The sequence below is a fragment of the Manis pentadactyla genome, chromosome X, assembly GCF_030020395.1.
Source record: "Manis pentadactyla isolate mManPen7 chromosome X, mManPen7.hap1, whole genome shotgun sequence".
NCBI lineage: Eukaryota > Metazoa > Chordata > Mammalia > Pholidota > Manidae > Manis > Manis pentadactyla.
In genome coordinates, this window is record NC_080038.1 from 96,810,367 (window position 1) to 96,829,883 (window position 19,517).

General features: G+C 41.8%; 1 pseudogene; it reads left to right on the forward strand.

The window, feature by feature from the left end:
* Positions 1-8,430: 8,430 nt before the first annotated feature.
* Positions 8,431-11,000, forward strand: LOC118936063 (protein ARMCX6-like; annotated as a pseudogene).
* The last annotated feature ends 8,517 nt before the right edge of the window (positions 11,001-19,517 follow it).

A 19,517-nucleotide genomic window follows, 5' to 3' on the forward strand; every position in this document is an offset into this window, starting at 1 on the left:
ACCGAATCACCTGGGCTTTGGGGAGTGCTTGTGAGGCAAAGGTGTGGCTGCCTGGTCCAGACAGGCCACATGGCTGGCCCAGCCACACGCTGACGTCCCAATGCTGTCACATCTTGAGGGATGCCTCTCAGTCACTTTGTGAAGGGCACAGTGCTAGGACTGTGGCCGCTCCGGGGGACAGAGAGAATGGAAGCTCCTGGGAAACCAAGGGAATTAGAAACTCAGAGGATAACTTGCTGTTTGGGTTCTGTGCTCATCTAACAGTTTCAGGAATTTAAGTGGGTCTCTCCCTGTCAAATGTGTTCAAAGGCAACTTTACAATGATGAAGTATAGTTTTCGTATAAATTGTCACCCGAAGCATAATATTTTAAGGTTCGGGAAACTAGTTTTCTTTTTTTTAATTCAAATTTTACTGGCCTTGTTTCAAAAAACATCTCAAGTGTAGATTTAACAAGTTGCTGTGGTTCAGACAAATTTTATGTTCTCTGGAGTGAACTTTGACCAATGAAGACTGCCTACTCAAGAAAGGTGACAGAAAAATTTTTGGCCATTCCTTCTCTAAAGAGAGACTATTCTTAGATGCTGTAATTTTTATTCCCTTACTGAAGACATCATATGATATAATCAGTTGTGCTTTTGTTGAAAAGTTCACTCTCTTGTATTTGCTTTCCCTCTTTCCTTGCCTTACTTCCATTTTCCTCTCACAGTTAGTTCTTTGTATTATACATCCCAAGGTAAACTTTTGTTCTGGGCCCTTTCTAGTCTTGAGGTAAGAAGCCACCCAAACTATTAAGTCTACTTTTAAAAAAATGAGTTGTGTAATGTAAGACATTACCAATAGTAGCTCAGTGTACCATGTCTCAAAAGTAGCAAACAAAAAAATAATATTTCTTCTTATGGAGAAAAATAGCATTTTACAAGTAACCAAAGACCAATGGAATAAAAAAAGTCCTTCCACAAAGTATGCTGTTTGGGAAAGATAAGTGTTGGGAATAGACATCTACTTCATAACAAACACAACTGCATTTCTAACATATAACACAAAAATTAGAAAGGAAAACATTGAAATATGTTTATAAAAGTTTGAAGGAAACAAGAGTCTATTTTTATAACTAGAGGTAGGAAAGGACCTTCCTCAGCATGACCAAAAACCTAGAAACCATAAAGGGAAGATATGAAAGATTTGGTCACCTACAGGTGATCATCTAAACAGGAGCAAAAAACATGAGCAACACTAAATGAATGATATATCCACCTACTTTGACAACACTAATATCTAGCTAAGTCAGCTTTCCCTGATTTCCCATTAAGTACACAACTGTATGATGATAATTTGGCTTCTGATGTAGACTGATCTTAATGAGAGAAGGTTCTGAGCAGCAAACACTAAGAATCTAGTCTACTTGGTAATCCTATCTTTTATAGTAACATAAATTATCATTCTGTTTTTTATTTCCAAAAAGAAATTCTAGTTCATTTGATAATATGGCATGTCTTTTGTGAACTCATAAATGCTCAATAAACAGGAGGCTCTATGCCCAAAGATGCTTGTATTATACCTACTCTTTCATTTTTTTTAAAGCAACAAAACTTTATTTTACTTTTTATTTATTTTTATTGAGGTACATACAATAAAATGCACAAATCTTAGCATGCAGCTCGAATTTTGACATATGTGTACACTCATGTAACCATCGTCTAGATCAAGATATCAAACATACTAACTTTTTCCCCCTTCAAGTATTTTACCCAGCCACCCATCCTCCTCCCCTATGGCAACTACCAGTCTGCTCACTGTATTTATGAGTCTGTTTCTGTTTTGTTTCTTTGCTATTTTTTGTTTCATTTTTTAGACTCGACATATAAGTGAAATTGTACACTTTTTCATTTTTTTAAATGTAAATGGTCAACAGGGCCAGAGAGTTACATTTACCATGCTCTCAATGGTAGATTAAATTACATGTACATGAACCTATAAGAGGAAAGTTACCTCTTCAATAAAGCTTCTGTCCCTCTCCCCTGCCTCCTCCCTCCCCTCCGATCTATCCCCCCCACACACATTGTCCAAGACCTTAGCACAAGGCCTGAGAGGGACCCAGTGGAAGGTTAAGTGTGGAGGCATACCATTCTGAAAAGCAAATATCTGTCGTCCTGCTTAATACCACATCTCAGGGTAGGGCAGACCAGGGACCGTTATCTGAGTTTTCTGCACCCTAAGAAGGCAGCAATTTATTCAGGTTTAGAGCTAAGGAAGAGCCACAGTTTAGGAAAAGAAACCAGAGGAAACCTTTAGTCTGGAATGCGATGTAAAATTAATGTAAAAAGATAGCAATGAAAATAGTAACCATTCTTAGAAAAGTCATTCTCAAGGGAACTTAGCCAGGCTCCATTGGTTGAAGTCTGGGCACTAATTCCACTCTACTTTCATGGGTTTAGTCTGGATAGTTTGCAGGTGCAATAGTCTCTTCTTGTTAGGTGACACTTTATTAGGTCATTCCTCAAACTGTGGCTTGAACAACAGTGGCAGTGGCAGAAACAGTATGGATCATTGCTGAGTTTCCTTTGGCTAGTAAGTAAGGCGGTTGTCAGAGGCCAAGCAGATCTGTGATGGCACATACATTGAGTCGGGAAAGGTTGTGATGCTAATAATTGTGTTATGAGTCCATTATGAAAGACCCCAAAGCACCATGGGGATAGGATACAATATACATTGGGCTATGAAAATTTTACAGTTTGTAAAAGGTGGTCTGGACCAAAAATTCTGAGTCAACAATTGAAGTACTCATAACATCTTCTGTCTCAAATACATAACTATGATTGAGTTAATCAGTGCATTCAAGCATTTTCAAATCTACTGCCTAATCTTATTTTCTGAATTACACATTGTGATCTGTGCCTTCCAACCAAGGATAGGACATTGGTGTCCTAGAAACACAAAACATGCTATTAAAGCTTGAAGATATGAGCAGTACTAATCAAACATTTTTGCCTGCATCTGCAAAAGAAAATGACATCCTGTCTGACAAAGTGAGTAGGATGCAGATATAACTTTTAAAAAGTTTTTGAGTATGAATAGAGAAAACAAATATAAGTTTAAAGTGGAATAAGTATAAGAGGGACATTGCAACTGAGAACTGCTTGAATTCTCATTGCAGCAACTGACTGACTTGTTTTGGTACATTATTTCTTTGCCATACTTCTGGATTATTTTTATTATTATTATATTTAGTGCATGTACATTCATTAGTGGGATTAATCTATAGTTTTCTTTTTTATATCATCAAGTTTTAATATTTAGAATATATGGCTTGAAAACTGAAGGAACAAAATAGCAGCAGACTCAGAGACTCCAAGAATGAACTAGTGGTTACCAAAGGGGAGGGGTGTGGGAGGGCGGGTGGGGAGGGAGAAGGGGATGGAGGGGTATTATGTTTAGTACGCATGGTGTGGGGGATCACGGGGAGAACAGTTTAGCACAGGGAAGGCACATAGTGGATCTGTGGCATCTTGCTGCACTGATGGACAGTGACTGCATTGGGGTATGGGTGGGGACTTGATAATATGGGTAAATGTAGTAACCACATTGTTTTTTCATGTGAAACTTTCATAAGTGTGTATATCAATCATACCTTAATAAAAATTTTTTAAAATGTATGGCTTGATTTTTCACTTACATAATAACATGTTGATTAAGATAAATTTATCAATATTTTCCTTTATTTTATTTTATTCTTTTAAAAATAATTTTCCCATACCATAGTTCATGAAGATTATCTACATTATCTTCTAGAAGCTTTATTGTTTTGCCCTTCGCATTTAGGAATTCACCTGGAATTTGTTTTAGTAGATGGTGTGAAATAAGAATCAAGATTCAACTTTTTCCCCTTATGGACATCCAGTTGATCCAGCACCATTTCTTGAGAAGACCATCCTTTCCCCACTATACTAGTGTCACCTTTGGATTAACTGTTGTCATATATATATGGGTTTATCTCCAGACTTTCTATTTGCCCATTGGTTTATTTTTTTATCCTTTCACCAATGTCCTTGAACCCTGTCATAATTACTGTAGCTTTATAATACCTCTCAATGTTTAGTAGTATAAATCTTATTTACTGTTCTTTTTCAGGATTTTCTTGGTTATTCTTGGCCCTTTGTATTTCTATACATTTTTTCAAAATAAGCTTGCCAATCAACACACACCCACACACACACATGCATGCACACACACACCACACCTGTTTGGATTTTGACTGGGAGTGCAATGAATCTATAAATGAATTTGGAGAGAATGAACATATTTACAATATTGAGTTTCCCAACTCATTAAACTGATATACTTCTTTATTTATTCAGGTCTTTTAAATTTCTTTCAATAATGTCTGAACTTTCATCTTCAGATTTTCACATATTTTGAGTATTATTCTCAGGATTTGATGGGTTTTCAATGCTCTTCTAAATGGCTTGGTTTTTGAAATTTCATTTTCTAATTGTTTGCTGCTGGTGTACAGGAATAGAGTGAGTTTAAAAAATATATTGACATTGTATTGAGTGGCCTTGTTGAAATCACTTATTAATTTTAATAGTTTACTTACAGATTCTTTTGGATTTTCTACATATGCAATCATTTTGTATGTGAATTTTGGTTATCTTTCTTCCTTTCCAATTCTTGTACCGTTTATTTCTTTTTCTTCCCTTATTGTACTGTCTAGCACCTCCAGTATGGTGATGAGTAAAAGTGATGATAGTGGCCATCCTTTTCTTGTTACCTGATCTCAGGTGGAAAACTCCCAATATTTCAACATTAACTATGATGTTTGTTTGCTTTTGTAGATAGTGTTTACCAGCTCTCTTTTTATTAGTGTTTCCATAATAAATATTTTCCATTCTCATACTTCCAAACTTTCTGTAAGTTCAAGTTTTAGATATAACTTTTCTGAATAGCATATATTTTTACTTTTCATTTTTGTTAATTTCACCCAATCTTGCAATATTTATGTTTCAATTGAAGCATTTAGTCTGTTTTTATGTAATGTAATACCTAATACATTTAGGGCTTCATCTCTTATCTTATTCTGTGCTTTCTATTTTACTGGCCTACTCTATGTTTTAATTTCTTTCTTATCTTTTTTGGATTTATTGAATTTTTAAAATCATTCCATTTTCCTCTATTAGCTTGAAAATTGTACTAATTTACTATTGTTTAGTGATTACCCTATAAATTGCAATATACATTCTACATTTTTCAAAGTCTACTAAGAATTGGTCCTTTTACTGTCTTCCTAGACAACTCACAGGACTTAAAACCCTAACCCTACTTATCCTCACCACTATTTACATTCCATTGCTGTCATGTATTCCAACTTTCTATATATTTTCAACCTATTTCTCTCTATATTTCAATATTTTGCCATTCTTATCTTTATTTTGTATAGTCAATAACTGTTTAGATCTACTCACATATTTACTCTTTCCTTTTTGCTTCTTTTCTTCTTGCTGCATAGGAAGATAAATTTCCATTCTGCTTGAAGAACAACTTTTATTATTTCTTCTATTAGGAATTTGCTAGTGATAATTTTTTGCCTGAGAATGCCTTTCTTTCACCTATATGGGTGAAGGATATTGTCTACAAGTATATAAATCTAATTTGGCATTAATGCTCTCTCAGCATTTTAGGAATATTCTTTCATTGTCTGACTTCCATATTTTCCTGTTGAGATGTTAGCTACCAGTCTAATTGTTGCTCTTTTGAAGGTAATCTGAGATTTTTGTTTTATGGCTAATCTTAAGATATTTCCCTTGTCTTTGGTTTTCAGTAGTTTTACTATAATGTGAATAGATATAACTTTCTAAAATTTGTCTTGCTTGTGATTTGAAGGGCTTCTTGAATATGTGTCTTGGTATTTTGGAAAGTTCAGAACATTTTCAACCATTATTTCTTCAGATATTATTTTTGCTTCATTCCTTCCCTCTCTCTTCCTGAATTTCAAGTATACCTACATTAAACCTTCTCTCTGTATTTTCTGTCTCTTACCCACTGCTACTTATTCACCCTTCTGTGACTCTGGGATCCATTGTGGGTAATGTCTTCCAATCTACCCTCCTGGTCAATAATTTTCTTTTTTATCTTTATCTACTCTGCTGTTAAATTTATCCATTCAGTTCTTAATTGTGATTATTCTGTTTTTCAGTTCTAGAACTTCTGTTTTATACTTTTTTATAGTTTCCATTTATCTGCAGATATTCTCTATGTTGTCCTTTTTCTCCTTAAGCATAGAAAACATGTTTATTTTAAATCTATGTCTGATGACTCTAATAACTGAGACCCACCCCCACAAATCTTTTTCTATTGTCTGTCATTTCTGATGGCTTTTGTTAATTTTGCCTTGTCTTCTTGTATACTTGGTTGTTTTCTATTGTGTGCCAGATACTGTATTTTGCAAAACTTCAGAAATAACTTGATGCTGATGTTATTTCTTTCCAAACAGAATTTACTGTATTTGTCTGCTAGGACCTAGGACATTAATACACTGGCATTACCTTAATTTCTAGTGACTGAGATTGTTCAAAGTTAAACTGAAATCCTTGTAAAAGCCTGTCTACCTCTTGCTCATGCTGACTCTGAAGTACAGCTCTTTCACCATCACAATACAAAAGCATTGGGCTTTGCGAGGTACACTACTTGGCAAAATTTGGATTCTAATATGTGTCTCTATACCTTCCAGAGGTATACAGAACTCTGTACAGCCTCCCAATAGACCCCTCTATAACTGCAAATGCTCCTTTGGGAAAAGTGGCCCTAACATTAAACTCAACTTCCTGCATTCCTTTTTGAACCACCTATTCTTCAGTATTTTGTTGGCTCTCTAGTGCTTTCAGGTAAATTTAAAAAAAGCATTTTGTCCAGCTTCCCCAGATCAGCAGGAGCATTAGTTTCATTTACTCACCTACCACTTCACTAACTGTTGGGGCCTTTTGATCAATTTTTGTTAAAGTATACCATATATACATAAAAGTAGAGAAATCCCAAGTCTTTAGCTCAATAAATTTTCACAAAGTGAGCAAGAAACAAAATATTAATAGCACAATGGAAGCTTTTCCCATGCCCCCATCTAGTCAATAATGCATTCCAAGGTAACTACTATTCTGACTTCAGACATCATAGTTTTGTATGTTTCTTAAGCTTTATGTAAATGGATCACACAACATATACCCTTGCATCTGTTTTCTTTTGCTCGTATTGTGTGATTAACCCACACTGTTGCATGTATGATATTCATTGTCATTAGTGAATATAAACCCCATTTATGGATGTATTTTATTTACCCATTCTACTATTGATGGGTATTTGGGGTGTTTCCAGTTTGGAGCAATTATAAATAGTGCTACTATGAGCATTCTTATACAAGTCTTTTGGTGAACATTTATAGGCATTTCTGTTATGTATAAGGTTGTGCTTATTTTTTATCTGAAGACAAAAATTAAGATTTGGAGCCTGGAATGTGGTGAACTCAGCAAGCTAAATTCTGCCTTGTCAGGGCTTGTGTGGAAAGCCAGGTTATCTTGTTTAAGAGACAGATCTGTTCATCTCCATGTCCCAGTGACGTTAACATGTACCACTGCAGCCAGAATGTGTTCTGCCTTGAATCTCATCCTTGGAATAACCAGTGGTGACATTTTGGCAAACATCACTCCAGAAAACTCCCTGTACATATAAAATCATGTACAAATCATTTTTTAAAAGCAAGTATTTTGAAAAAAAATGAGCAAATCAATCAATAAATATTTCAAAATCTTTCTCTGAATGCCTTATTTCTTGCATTCTGCTTTCTCGTGGATCCAAGAAAGATGATTGGTATTAGTCGCTGAGAGAAGGGGAAGTGAAAAGATGAGCTGTTGCCCTGTATTCTAAGAGAAGACAGAGAAGTATAACAAGAAAAATAGTTGCTCCAGGTGAAGATAGATTCCTTCCCTGGAAATTAGAGGAAGGCAAATTTTAACAAAATGGAAAAGAATTTTCTTTTGGCTTCTAGGATTTGCAAAGAAAAAAGTGAGTGAAATGTCTGGTGTACTGGGAGAAAGGGGGAAAGGAGGGCACACTCTGGCATTAGTGCTGATGGGAGGGGAACTTGGGGATCATGGCTTTTTGGTGACATGTATGTCAGGCAACCAAGAATAGTGGAGAGGTGGTCTTTTTGGTCCAACCATTAGCTCCCTGTGGGCTTAGAGAGATATGTTTGTAGCCTAGTGAAGAAACTGCTTTGGTTAAGTGCAGGTTGGTGGGAGAGTGAACATTGCTTGGGGAATTGTATGGTCAGGGGTAGGGCAGTGATTAAAGGGGCAGAATCAGATTTGTCTACACTCCCAGGTACCCACCAGCTTATTTTAGTTCTCTAAATGGTGCATGTGGTTGGGGTGGAGGGAAGGTCATGCTAGGATCCTGGAGTGAGAGGTGAGAGTCTTTTGACAGAGTCCTCAATCAATAGAAAGTAGGAACTATGGACTACCGCCTAGCAGTATGCTTGGCAATCCTTGCCTATTGGTTTGCTTGTGTATCTGTAGGGGGCAGCACAACCCAGGAGAAAGGAAGAGGAAAACCTTGCCGGAAATTTAGTAGAAACTGAAATTAACATTCCTTCAAAGAAATGTGGGGTCTTGAGCTGGTCACAAGGTGGTGGTAGAGGTAAGCGCAAAACCAGAACCCACGCTCCCATTCCTATCCCGTCTTCAGAAAAGCATTACTTAATTCCAATCTTTTCTGGCTCTGGAAAAGCAACGTTAATATCTCTTGAGTGGAAAGAACAGAAAAATGGGCATTTGAAGGGAGAGAAAGAGGTCAAGAGAGTGGCTGCGGGACAGGCGAATGGAAAACGGGCATTTGTCGGGGAGGGTCGGGGTGATGAAAGTATTTGGAGGGCACAGTGGAGGATGTGCCTGAGACGAAAATGGAAGACATTTGGAAACTAGATTTCTCACTCTGCAGAGAAGACACTTACGTGACAGTACATCTACCAGCTTCCATTCTCTCTTCTCTGTCTACCTGTAGACATAAATCCAGGCAAGGAAGGAAGGAAACTGCTTCACACACAGTGTGATGTCCTGGAGATAAGGGGTGCAGATAGAGATGGAGTTCAGAGTCAGAATGCAGGGTCTAGAGGCAACTCAACCTTTCCCTTTCCCAGTCTTTGTTCTCCTCCCCTCTTACTTTGGTGCTGGAAAAGTCAAATGTACCTCTGAGAAAACACTGGGAATGAGGTTAAGGGAGGTAAAGAGGAGAAACATGAAAACGAAGACATTAAATCAGGAAACAGAAGTACTGATACCCTTGTATCCTCAGGGTTGACATATCTATCTGCAGAGACTCAGATGGAAGCTCTGTGTACTTGCATTGCCCCAAGTACCAATGCAGGAAGAGAGTGCAGTGTGTGTGTGGGAAGAGAACATCCAACAATCTCCTTCCCAGAGCACCAGAACTGCAAGGCTTTTTCAAGAGTGGGAGCCTTTGGTGACTTGTCGTAAATGTAGGATGTGCTCAAATTGGTAATTTCATGAAAACAAGTCTGGAGGTCAGGGCTTGAAGTTCCTGCAGTCTTCACCTACTAATCAGAGGCGGGTACAACCACAGTAAGAAAACACCAGAAGAATAGAGAGTTCAGTAAGAAAGGCAAGGGTTCTGAGTTTAGTTAAAGATCCAGGAAAGGCAAATTGCTAGGTATGAGGCTGAATGGGTATGAGGCTGAATAGCCAGTAAGAACCCAGGGCCTCCTAAAGAGGAAGCCATCCCAATAAAGAAAAATCACCTTTTCCTTAATGAAACTGATGACTTTTTTGTGATTCTCAAGATAATGAAAATGTCACTTGTGTTCTTGACCTCTCCAAGTGTCCTTTCATTCAGGGTAAAATATTGTTTGCTCAGCGCAAAGACGCTGGCTTTTCATTTATCCACGATGTCAGCAGTCATTGGGCCAGCCTCTCCATTGGGAACTGCATCCCCAGTCCCCACCCCGCTGTCAAGGAGAAGGCTTTGCATACCCTGGATAACTTGAACGCGGGGGCTGAAAATCAGGGCCAGATTAAGATGTACATCAGTGAAGTGTGTCGGGAGACTGTGTCACATTGCTGCAACTCATTTCTGCAGCAGGCCGGATTAAATTTGCTAATGAGCATGACAGTTATTAATAACATGCTTGCCAAGTCCGTTGCAGACTTGGAGTTTCCTTTGACACCAGAGGGAAGAGGATGCGCTGAGGTTCAGGGTTTCAAACCATTGACGGGTTTGTCTGAAAAGCCAGTCTTGGCAGGGGAATTGCTGGGTGCCCAAATGCTGCTGTCATTCATGTCCCTCTTTATCAGAATGGAAACAGACAGGTTCTGCCGGGCACCATGGCCTCTTAAGTGGCCATCCCGAACGGACTGGAACTGAACCCCCCCAAAAGCCGTTTGGTGAACACATGCCCACTTGTGCTCCCACTCAGACTCTGCAGTCTCAAAGATCCAGCCTCAGCCAATTGCCCCACCCTGGGGTGAAAGTCACACTTGCTAAGTGGAGGAGCACACTCTGTTTGGCCAGGCAAGGGCTCGAAGAGCTTTGAGTAGCTTCTTGGCGGTGCAGTCCGCAGGCAGTGCGCATTGACAACTACTCCCTTACAGCAGCCTTCTTCTTGTGGTAAAAGCGGTCATTTCAGCTGCCAGCTGCGGATACAGAGCATCATATTATAGCACCACGAGGGATGCCTTTCCTGTGCTGGCCTCCCTGTCTAAGCTGGACCGTTTCGTGGAGACCAGCTACATACCCGAGCTTGTGCTGAACATGCATTTGTTGCGGTTTCGGTTGAATTCTCTTTCATCTACTCTTTCTTCCATGTGAGCTGATGGACGACAAGCCTATTCTTCAAAAGAGTACACTCCCTTTCTATGTGCTGCACTGACTTGACCTCATCCACCCATGCCTACATGCGTATGTATCATCAATAAAGTCGTATGCTTTGATGGGCAAAAACGGGGCATGGAACGTGTCCTTGAACTTACAGTCTGCATGAAGAGAAAGACACAGAAACATGGTCAGCGCTAACTAACTGGGGCATCTGCTGCCTGACAGATGCACGCTTATCAGTGCTCACAGGAGGCAGAGGTAGAGGTGGGCTGCAGTGTTCAGGATGAGGCTCAGGGGGGCGCTGGGGGTGAGAGGTGAGGAGTGGGGGAGCGGAGGGGGCTTTGGTGGAATTAGGATGGCGTGTGGGAAGGACTGAAAGAGACAATACCCCTGAAGCAGGCGGCACAGTGCCTGGCGCCTGGTCCAGAGAAATGCCTCCAAGAAGCTGTCTTGCCTTGACTGCCAGCCTTGGGAGGAAGGTCAGTACCCTCGTGCTGACTAGCAGGGTGTCCACACACCCTTGGGGACCACTCAGCCACCCATCCTTGTGCATTTCATGCACGATTGTAGCAATAACGGTTGCCACTTGCTGAGTACCTTCTCTGTGTAGTTCTCTCTGTCCCGTGAAGCAGCTCTTAAACCTACAGGTGCAGGCGACCTCCCTTCCTTGGGATCCCAAGCCCAAATTCCTGGCAGGTGAGAAGGGCTGGCCCCTGCTTCCTTTGGGGGAGCCTCCGTTTTGCCCTACCCCGGGTACCTTCGGTGGGATCCAGGAAGGGGACAGTGGAGCCCTCCATGAACTCCCCGTGGGGGTGATAGGGCAGATGCTGAGGGTGCTTGGCAGGGCCGTGGCAGGTCCGCCCATCAGGAGACATCTCTGTTCCCCCTAACCAAGCTCCCTGCAGCCCTGGAGGGAAGGAAGAACCCAGCCCTGCGCACCGCCCCACTCCATGGATCTGGGCAACTCACTGTGCCACCCTCCTCCCAACATTTCCAGACCCCTGCCAGCAGGACTTGGCCCCTGCATCACCAAAGCCAGGTTCCCTGCATGTTTCTGGTGTGTCAAGCAGTGGTGCTCTTCCTCAAAGCCCCGGCCTACATGGTCCGCAAGAAGATTCCCTTGGGCAGTGGTGCTTCTGTGCCTCAGGGCCACTCCTGGTCTCCCTGGGATGCTGCTCTGGGCCATGGCGCCCAGGGCATCTGTGCTCTGGAAGTGCTCTGCCTTCTGACTGCTCTCCTCCATCCAGAGCATCGTGTTCTTTCTTTCTTCTCCCTTCTCCCAGAGTTTGGGCTGCAGGTGGGTTACGGCTCTGCTGCTGGCACCCATCGCCCCATGCCTTGGGCTGACTGGCAGGCTTGGGCACCTGCCAGGTCCCAGGGCCATCTCTGGGGAATCCTCCAACCTGGAATGGGGACGCTGCCTCTGCCCAGGCCCTGGCGGCTTGGATGGCCAGCAAGTGACTTGTGGTTGCTGCAACACCACACCCCCAGCAAGTCTCCTGCATCCCCGCCCCTTGCCCCCAGGGGGCTTTTTGTAAGCTCTGGGGCCCTGCCTTGTTTCCTGAGATCTGCTAATGCCACCACCCCTTTCTCCCAGGTGGGCTGGGCACTCTGCTTCCCAAGTAGGATTGCCCTGCAGACAGCGCTGTGTCTGCTTGTCCCAGTGGAGCCTGCTTGGCCAATGCTATCTTCAGCGACACATTATCGCTCAGCCCCTTTAATCTCAGCACCAAGGCAGAGGAAGCTCTCTCCCTCCTGGACCTGGGTCCCACATTAACATGCCCTGCCCACTCCCCTGCATGCTGCCCAATCCCCGTTCAAGTGGATTGTCCACCACTGGCAGTTGTCCACCGTCTGCCAGACAGGCACCTGGCACTTTCAGAGTCAGCACTTTGACACAGCTGACTCCCTACGCACAGAGGGAGGGGCCTCGGAGACTTTCTGCCCATCTCCTGAGCGACTCTGCCACAGGAAAGCCTGCAGGTTTGGAGAGTGTCTGCACGGGTGGTGGACTTGGCCCAAGCCCAGAGCCCCCTCTCCATTTGCTGGCACCACCCTCCCCAAAACACGCCCCGTGCCTGGAAGCTCGGGCCTCTGGCCTGCCCTTCATTCTTTGTTTGGTTGCTGTGCCCGCCAGGGCAGGAGCCCAGGTCCCGGTGGATTCTGCCTAGGGACCCGAGGGGAGTCGGGAGCATGCTTGCCCCTCAGGGCCTGATTCAGACATTCAGGGCACTGGAATCGCTATGGTGCCCCCTGCCACACTTAGCTCAAAATGAAACAGCCCGGGACCACCAGGCACAAAACTTACCTACCAGCCTGCTGCAGCTAACAGAGGGTTTTTTCTGGGCCTCCCCAGGGTAACCATTTGACAAGGTCATCAAAGCTTGAGCTTATCACACTCTGTGGGGAGGTGCCCTGCCTTGATGGGGCTGCCCCAGCCTAACCTGTCTCTTGTGTAAATCTGGAGCTGCCCCCACAGACTGCCTTTTGGCTCAGAAAGGCCCTGGTTTTGCTTCTTATTCATCTCGTGCTTACGTCTACATCTGGTGCCTGTAGGTGCCTGGCTTGCCCACTGACTCCCAGGGCCCTCCCCAGCCTGTACTTCTGGTGATTTTGTGATTTGGCAGCCCTCCCCCCAGTAAGCGCACACAAAGGTTGCAGACATGAAGCTTCTCAGCTGATCCTTCTGGTCTCAGAGTCTGCATCCTCACCGGACCCTCTGTGCCACTCTCAGAGCAGCTTCCATCACAATCCCCTCACTTGGAAGTGCCACCCATGGACAGGCGCAGCCCTCACCAAGTCACTCCCTGAGCCGCCAGGGCACCATTCAACTTAGAGCCTGACAGCTGTGGCGAGGACGGGCTCTCGCCTCCCTTCCAGGGGCCACCGGTTGGTCTAAGATGCAGATGGGCACTGCAGCACAGTGCAGCCCTGCAGAGGACTGACCCATCCCTTGTCTGCTGGGCATGCTGCACGCATCACCTCCCGCTCTGGCGCTTCCCTCCTCTCTTTGTCCATGGCCTCCTGTTCACCCTGCAGGCTCATTTCCCCTTCTTGCCACCTGGGTTTGTGTGTGGCTTGGGACATCCTTCCCCACTCCCCAATTACAAAGAGGGTCTCCTATACGGTTTGCCTATTCTTTCATACCTTTCCACGGAAAGGGTTGTCTCACAGACCTACTTGGGGTTTACTTTTGTGCAAGGGGGCCCCTGTGACCCAACCTTACTTCTTTCCCCAGAAGGATAACAGATCAGCCCCGCACCCTTCGTTCATCGCTCCCTTCTCACGCTACAGCGTGGCACACTCTGGGACCCTCAGGCAGCCAGCCCAGCCACCCCACTGTGGCTTTCTGGTAAAAAGTCCCTCCTGAGGCACACCTTTCCCCCAGGAACCTCTGGCTGATTTGGAGACCCTCAGCTCACTGGGTGGCCCATGGCAGGTGGCGTGTGTGTTGGTGCTTGTGAGCAGGCCTCTGCCCCAGGCACCATCTCAGGACATACTCTGGCCCACAGGGAACTTAGGAACTCTCACCCTGCCTACTTTAGCACCATGGGAAACCAGACACTGGTTTCTTCCCTCACCAAAGTTACGTTATTTGTCTGAGAAAAATACAAGTTCATTTTCTATTAATAGATTTGTTGCACAGTCCATTTGGTGGCTATTAGTTACAAATGAAGTATGCTTATTGTCACTTGTTGACCTCATGGGTTGCTATGGTTTTCTCAACCCTTGGCTTGATTTTTTTTGCTGGTATATCTGATCAGTCAGGAATTTTAAGTTTTCTGTTCTTGAAATGTTTTCCTATTGGACTTTTCATATTTTCATTTTACTTAGGAAAGTCTTTCACTTACCAAGGTTATTAGGAAACATTTGCATTTATTTACCTCTAATACAAATATAGTTTCTTTTTTAGAATTAGCTCCTTCCCTACTCTACTAGTTTCATGTGTGTGTCATTTCATTTGAAGTAGAGTTTGTATATTATTTTTCTCTAAATATATAATTAATTATACCAATATCATTTACTGCAGAATCTTTTTTAATGCTTTTCTTTAAAGTGCACCATGTTTACTTATTAATTGACAAGTATTTGCATCTTTACTGTTTTCCCAGCAAAGCACATTTATTTAGATCCTTTTTGTCATTTACTGAAATTTTCTTCATAAGGAACTTTCACCTTTCTTTTGGGGGTTATTCCTATGTTTTCTTTGTTTTTGTTGCTTTTGTAAATAGGCATGCTCTTTACCTTCTCCTACAATACTATGGTACTTCGACTCTGCTGCCTTCATCCTATGTGGCAGCACAATGGACATATCTGTCATTTCTGCTCTTTTGGGAACAGCAGTACAAAAGTGGGATGGTCAAGTGCCATACACCATTACTCCTAAAAAGGACAGAAGAGGTAAAGCCCAAGCCTTAAGCCACAGTGTTCCACAAATGCTCTTTTTCCAGAACTTTTCCTTATAGACCCTTACACTCCTTTCACTCGATTCTTTTATCTTCTTGCTCCCTCTCCCCTGGCAGTAGAGTAGTTCAAACTGGTTCTTCTGGTTTATTCAGTAATGTTTCTTTAACCCTGACAAGGTCTCCATTAAGTCTAGACATCAGTATTCTATTGTTCTTTGTTCTTGAATATCTGAATATGGCATGATTTTGGAGAAAGGAAAGGTAATTTGATGGTTCACGTTATTACCACAAATAAGCATTCCAAATTATCATGTCACACAACTCCCCTCTGAATTAATATTTGCATCTCACAAAGTCCAATTGCCAATGCATAAATATATATATGCAGAATTCTGTATTTTTCACTATCCAGTCCTTTAAATTGTGTAGTAGATGGATTTGGTGACTCACAACTTGGGAGGGCATGTGGAGGCAACAATGGAGGTAATAGGGGATGTGCCCACCAGCCTTCTCTTCCAGACTTTCTCACCCTGCCGCTTGGGCTGCCCCATGTCAGACCCCACACTTTTTGCAGCTTGTTCTTTGGGAAGTGGGAAATTAACCTCAGTGCGCTGAGATTTTCCAATAACTGACCTGGTCATTTCTAACACCCACCTTCTTCTAGGGATTCAATCTAGGCATTGATTTGATCCAGAAGACATGCTGTTGCCTGTTCCTCCTTCTTTGCCTCTTTCTCCCTCCATAAAGTACTTTTCTTGTGGACACTTCCTTTAGGTCCACAACTTACAGCTTCTAGCAAAGATTTCTGGTCAGAGTCTTAAAAGCCAGCTTCCTGATGTATAGTGGCAGCTTTTGGAATTTAGGGAATCTCTTAATTGGTGGCTATGTTTTAAAAATAAGCTTTGTGAACTCAAGTTTCTTGAGTCAGATACAGGCAGTAGCTACCTTCTCTTTCCGTGAGTTTATAATCCTATTTAGTCTTAATGGTGAATGGGCTATATGAAAACATTATTTACAGGGGAAATCATTTATAGTTTGGCTTAATATTTTTATAACATCATCCCTGTTACATGTTAAGGGGACTGCACCAGATCAGGGTTAAGAATTGGCAGGAATGCCAGGGGACCAGTGGGGCAACCAGGACACTGACATATGTTTGCTTCTGTCCTCATAGGGCCAGAACAAAGAGAGATGTATGTGGAGTTAGGAGGCCCTACAAAGCATATATCAGGCATCTCACACAACATGATAGCCACAAGCCTGGGTGAAGACAGGTTAACCAATTCTTTACATTCTATCTTAAATTTAAACTTTATTTTAAAAAATAAGTAACATCCTAGTAGTTCAAAACTCAAAAGATAACAAAAGGTATACATTAAAAATCTCCCTCTCACCTGTCACCACTACCTAGTTCTTCTCCATAGGGGGCAATGTTATCAATTTCTTGCGCACCATTCCAGACAGATCTTCATGTATATATATTCACACACACATAATAATCTTGCCAATCCTTTGACATCACTACATCAAAGAATTGTTTGTTGGTTTATAGCTAAAAAGGATTTTATTGCATAAATATGCCATAATTATTTAGTGACCTCCCCTATGTGTGGATGTTTAGGGTTTCCCTCCCCCCCATTTTACCCTGATGTTATATATAATGATTCAATACTTACACATATTTATTTTTCTTCCCTTCTCCTTTTCCCCTTTTCATCCACCCATTTTTAGTTCATTCAATTATATTTCTTAGTGTTTATCTTTGTACCACTCAATATGCCTAGACCCCTATTGCCAGATTTGTCTGCTTTAGATGGTATCTTTTGACCCCAGCTACTAAGGATACAAAAACAACATATTTATATTACCTCTCACCTTATTTTTTCTTTCCTCTCCCTGTTCTTGTCAGTTATATCATTTCTACTCCATCCAGGTTTATCCCCATTACATTTGTTCTGTAAGCTTATCACCACATTTATTTGAGTCTTTGTCCTAAATTTACATGGATTTGACACCAATTGCTAGACTTTTGCTACAGTGTCTTTTTCCCCTATGTTTCTGTCACTTTTGCCTTCATCTCTGTGAGTGTTAAGTTTCATTTACAGTTTCCCTGAGGCCTAACAGCTCATTTTTCAGTTCATCCCTTTCTTGAGCTCTTGTTTAATTGCTTCCTTAAAACTTTCTAATTTGTGGTGAAGTTGTTGGCCAAATTTTCATCTACTTTCTTCTAGATGAGTTTTGTTTATCTGCCATGCCTTTTTCAGGTCCCCTTTCTACTTTGTCCATTACCTGTGTTTATCTCTTGTGCCAGTGCCATTTTGAAGGATATCAGGTATTACTGAACCAGTTATTTACAGAATGTTCATCTAGGACAAGGGCCAGGATTGTCTTCCCTGATACTAAGAATTTTCTTTATGGCCTGAGTCATTAGAAAGAGGTAGCTGTGGGACAGTTGAAAGTGCAATCTCTCCTTCCCCTTGTTGCTCAGCGGCAAACTACTCTCTAATGCTACCTTGAGTACAGATTACTTCCTGCAAATATGAACTGTCTCTGTGACTCCTTATTTGACCCAATCTTTCTGTGGTTCTTACTATGGATCTCCCATTCCATGGTGGTTCCTGCTGCCAACTTGTGCATGCTTCTGATTTTTAAGAAGCACACAAAATTGTTAAGAGGGTAGATCCTACGTTTAAGTGTTCTTACCACAACTTTTTAATAAAAAGGAATAGAGAAATATACAAATAGCCTCTTCCCTTTCTGGAATTCAGTGTTGTCTAGTGGCTGACTTGAGAATATAGAATTACAGCTAAAGAGTTTCTGGAATATTAACTGAACAGACTGTTGAGCATAAAACTAATTTACAAATTCATGCAGATGTTCTCTGTGAAGGAGTTAGAGCCAGTACACTGCCAGGCCTGGTTTGGAGAGAGCCTCTAGTCAGGCCCAGAAAGGCAAATAACTCCATGATCTCTGCCAGCTTTCCTGTGCTTTCTTACTACGCAGCACAGGGGAGCAAATGAACACACAACTGAGATTTTTCCTGTCCTGGCAGCTGAGTTTATGCCTATTAAGAGAAAAGTGGATGACACAAAAGATGCTTAAATAACATCTCTTTGCATCTAGTTGAAGTGGCTTTTCATGATTAATTTTCTTAGCATTCATTGCACTCCATTGTAGTTTCCATTTCCTTTGCCTGCATTCCCCACTAAATGGTAAGCTCTTGAACCAAGAATGGTGCCTGTTTTGTTTACTATTGAATTTCTGTCTGCTTTTCTCATAATTAGTGCTCAGTTTCTACTCAGTTTGATTGGCTAGTGTTCAAGCTGCAACTCTGGTTCTGAACAGGAGTTTGTGCTTATCTATTTATTTTGGAAATAGATGTGCATTATGTTTGCAAAGAGGAATTTGTTTTAAAAATGTGTTAAAGAGTATTTACAATGTGGTCCAAATTAATTTTAAAAACGCAGATGTAAAAAAAAGACTAGAATGTTACACACTTTCTATTGTGAGGCCCTAATCTCAGGTCTCTTCTCTTTCCAGGAATCTCATCCACTAGCATGGCTTCAATTATCACCTATATGTTAACGACTCACAAGTCTATATATATCCTGGGTTCAAGATTAATTTATTTGATGTCCACAGACTGCTTATCCCATAGATGTTTCAATGTTTGAAATATTTGAAATTGGAGTCATCATTCATTTGTCCCACACCAAAACTCTTCCCTCTCCTGTCTTCCCTGTCTCAGTGAACACAACCACCATCCACCTAGTTTTCTCTGCCAAAAACCTAGTCATTGTTGATTCCTTCCTTCTCCTTCATCTTACTTTGCTAGCTTGTCTCAAAGTCCCATTGATTCCACTTCCTTAATGTTTTTTAAAAAAACATTAACATTTCTCAGAGCTATGCATGCACATGATAGCTAAACAATTAGTATAGAGTTTATGATAAAAACAAATAATTTTCCCCTCCTGTTCTTCCCTAGACCCAATACTGCTCTCTAAAGTCCATTAAATAACTTTTCTTAACATCTCTGATTTTAGTATCTCTGATATATGGTTCTCAATCAGGGCTGATTTTCCCCTCCAAAACCCACCCCCCCAAGCAGGACATTTGTCAGTGTCTGGATACATTTTTGGTTGTCACAATTGAAGACAAGGATGCTTACTGGCATCTTGTGGGTAGAGGCCAGGGATCCTACAATGCACAGGACAGCCCCTAGCCCAAAATGTGACTA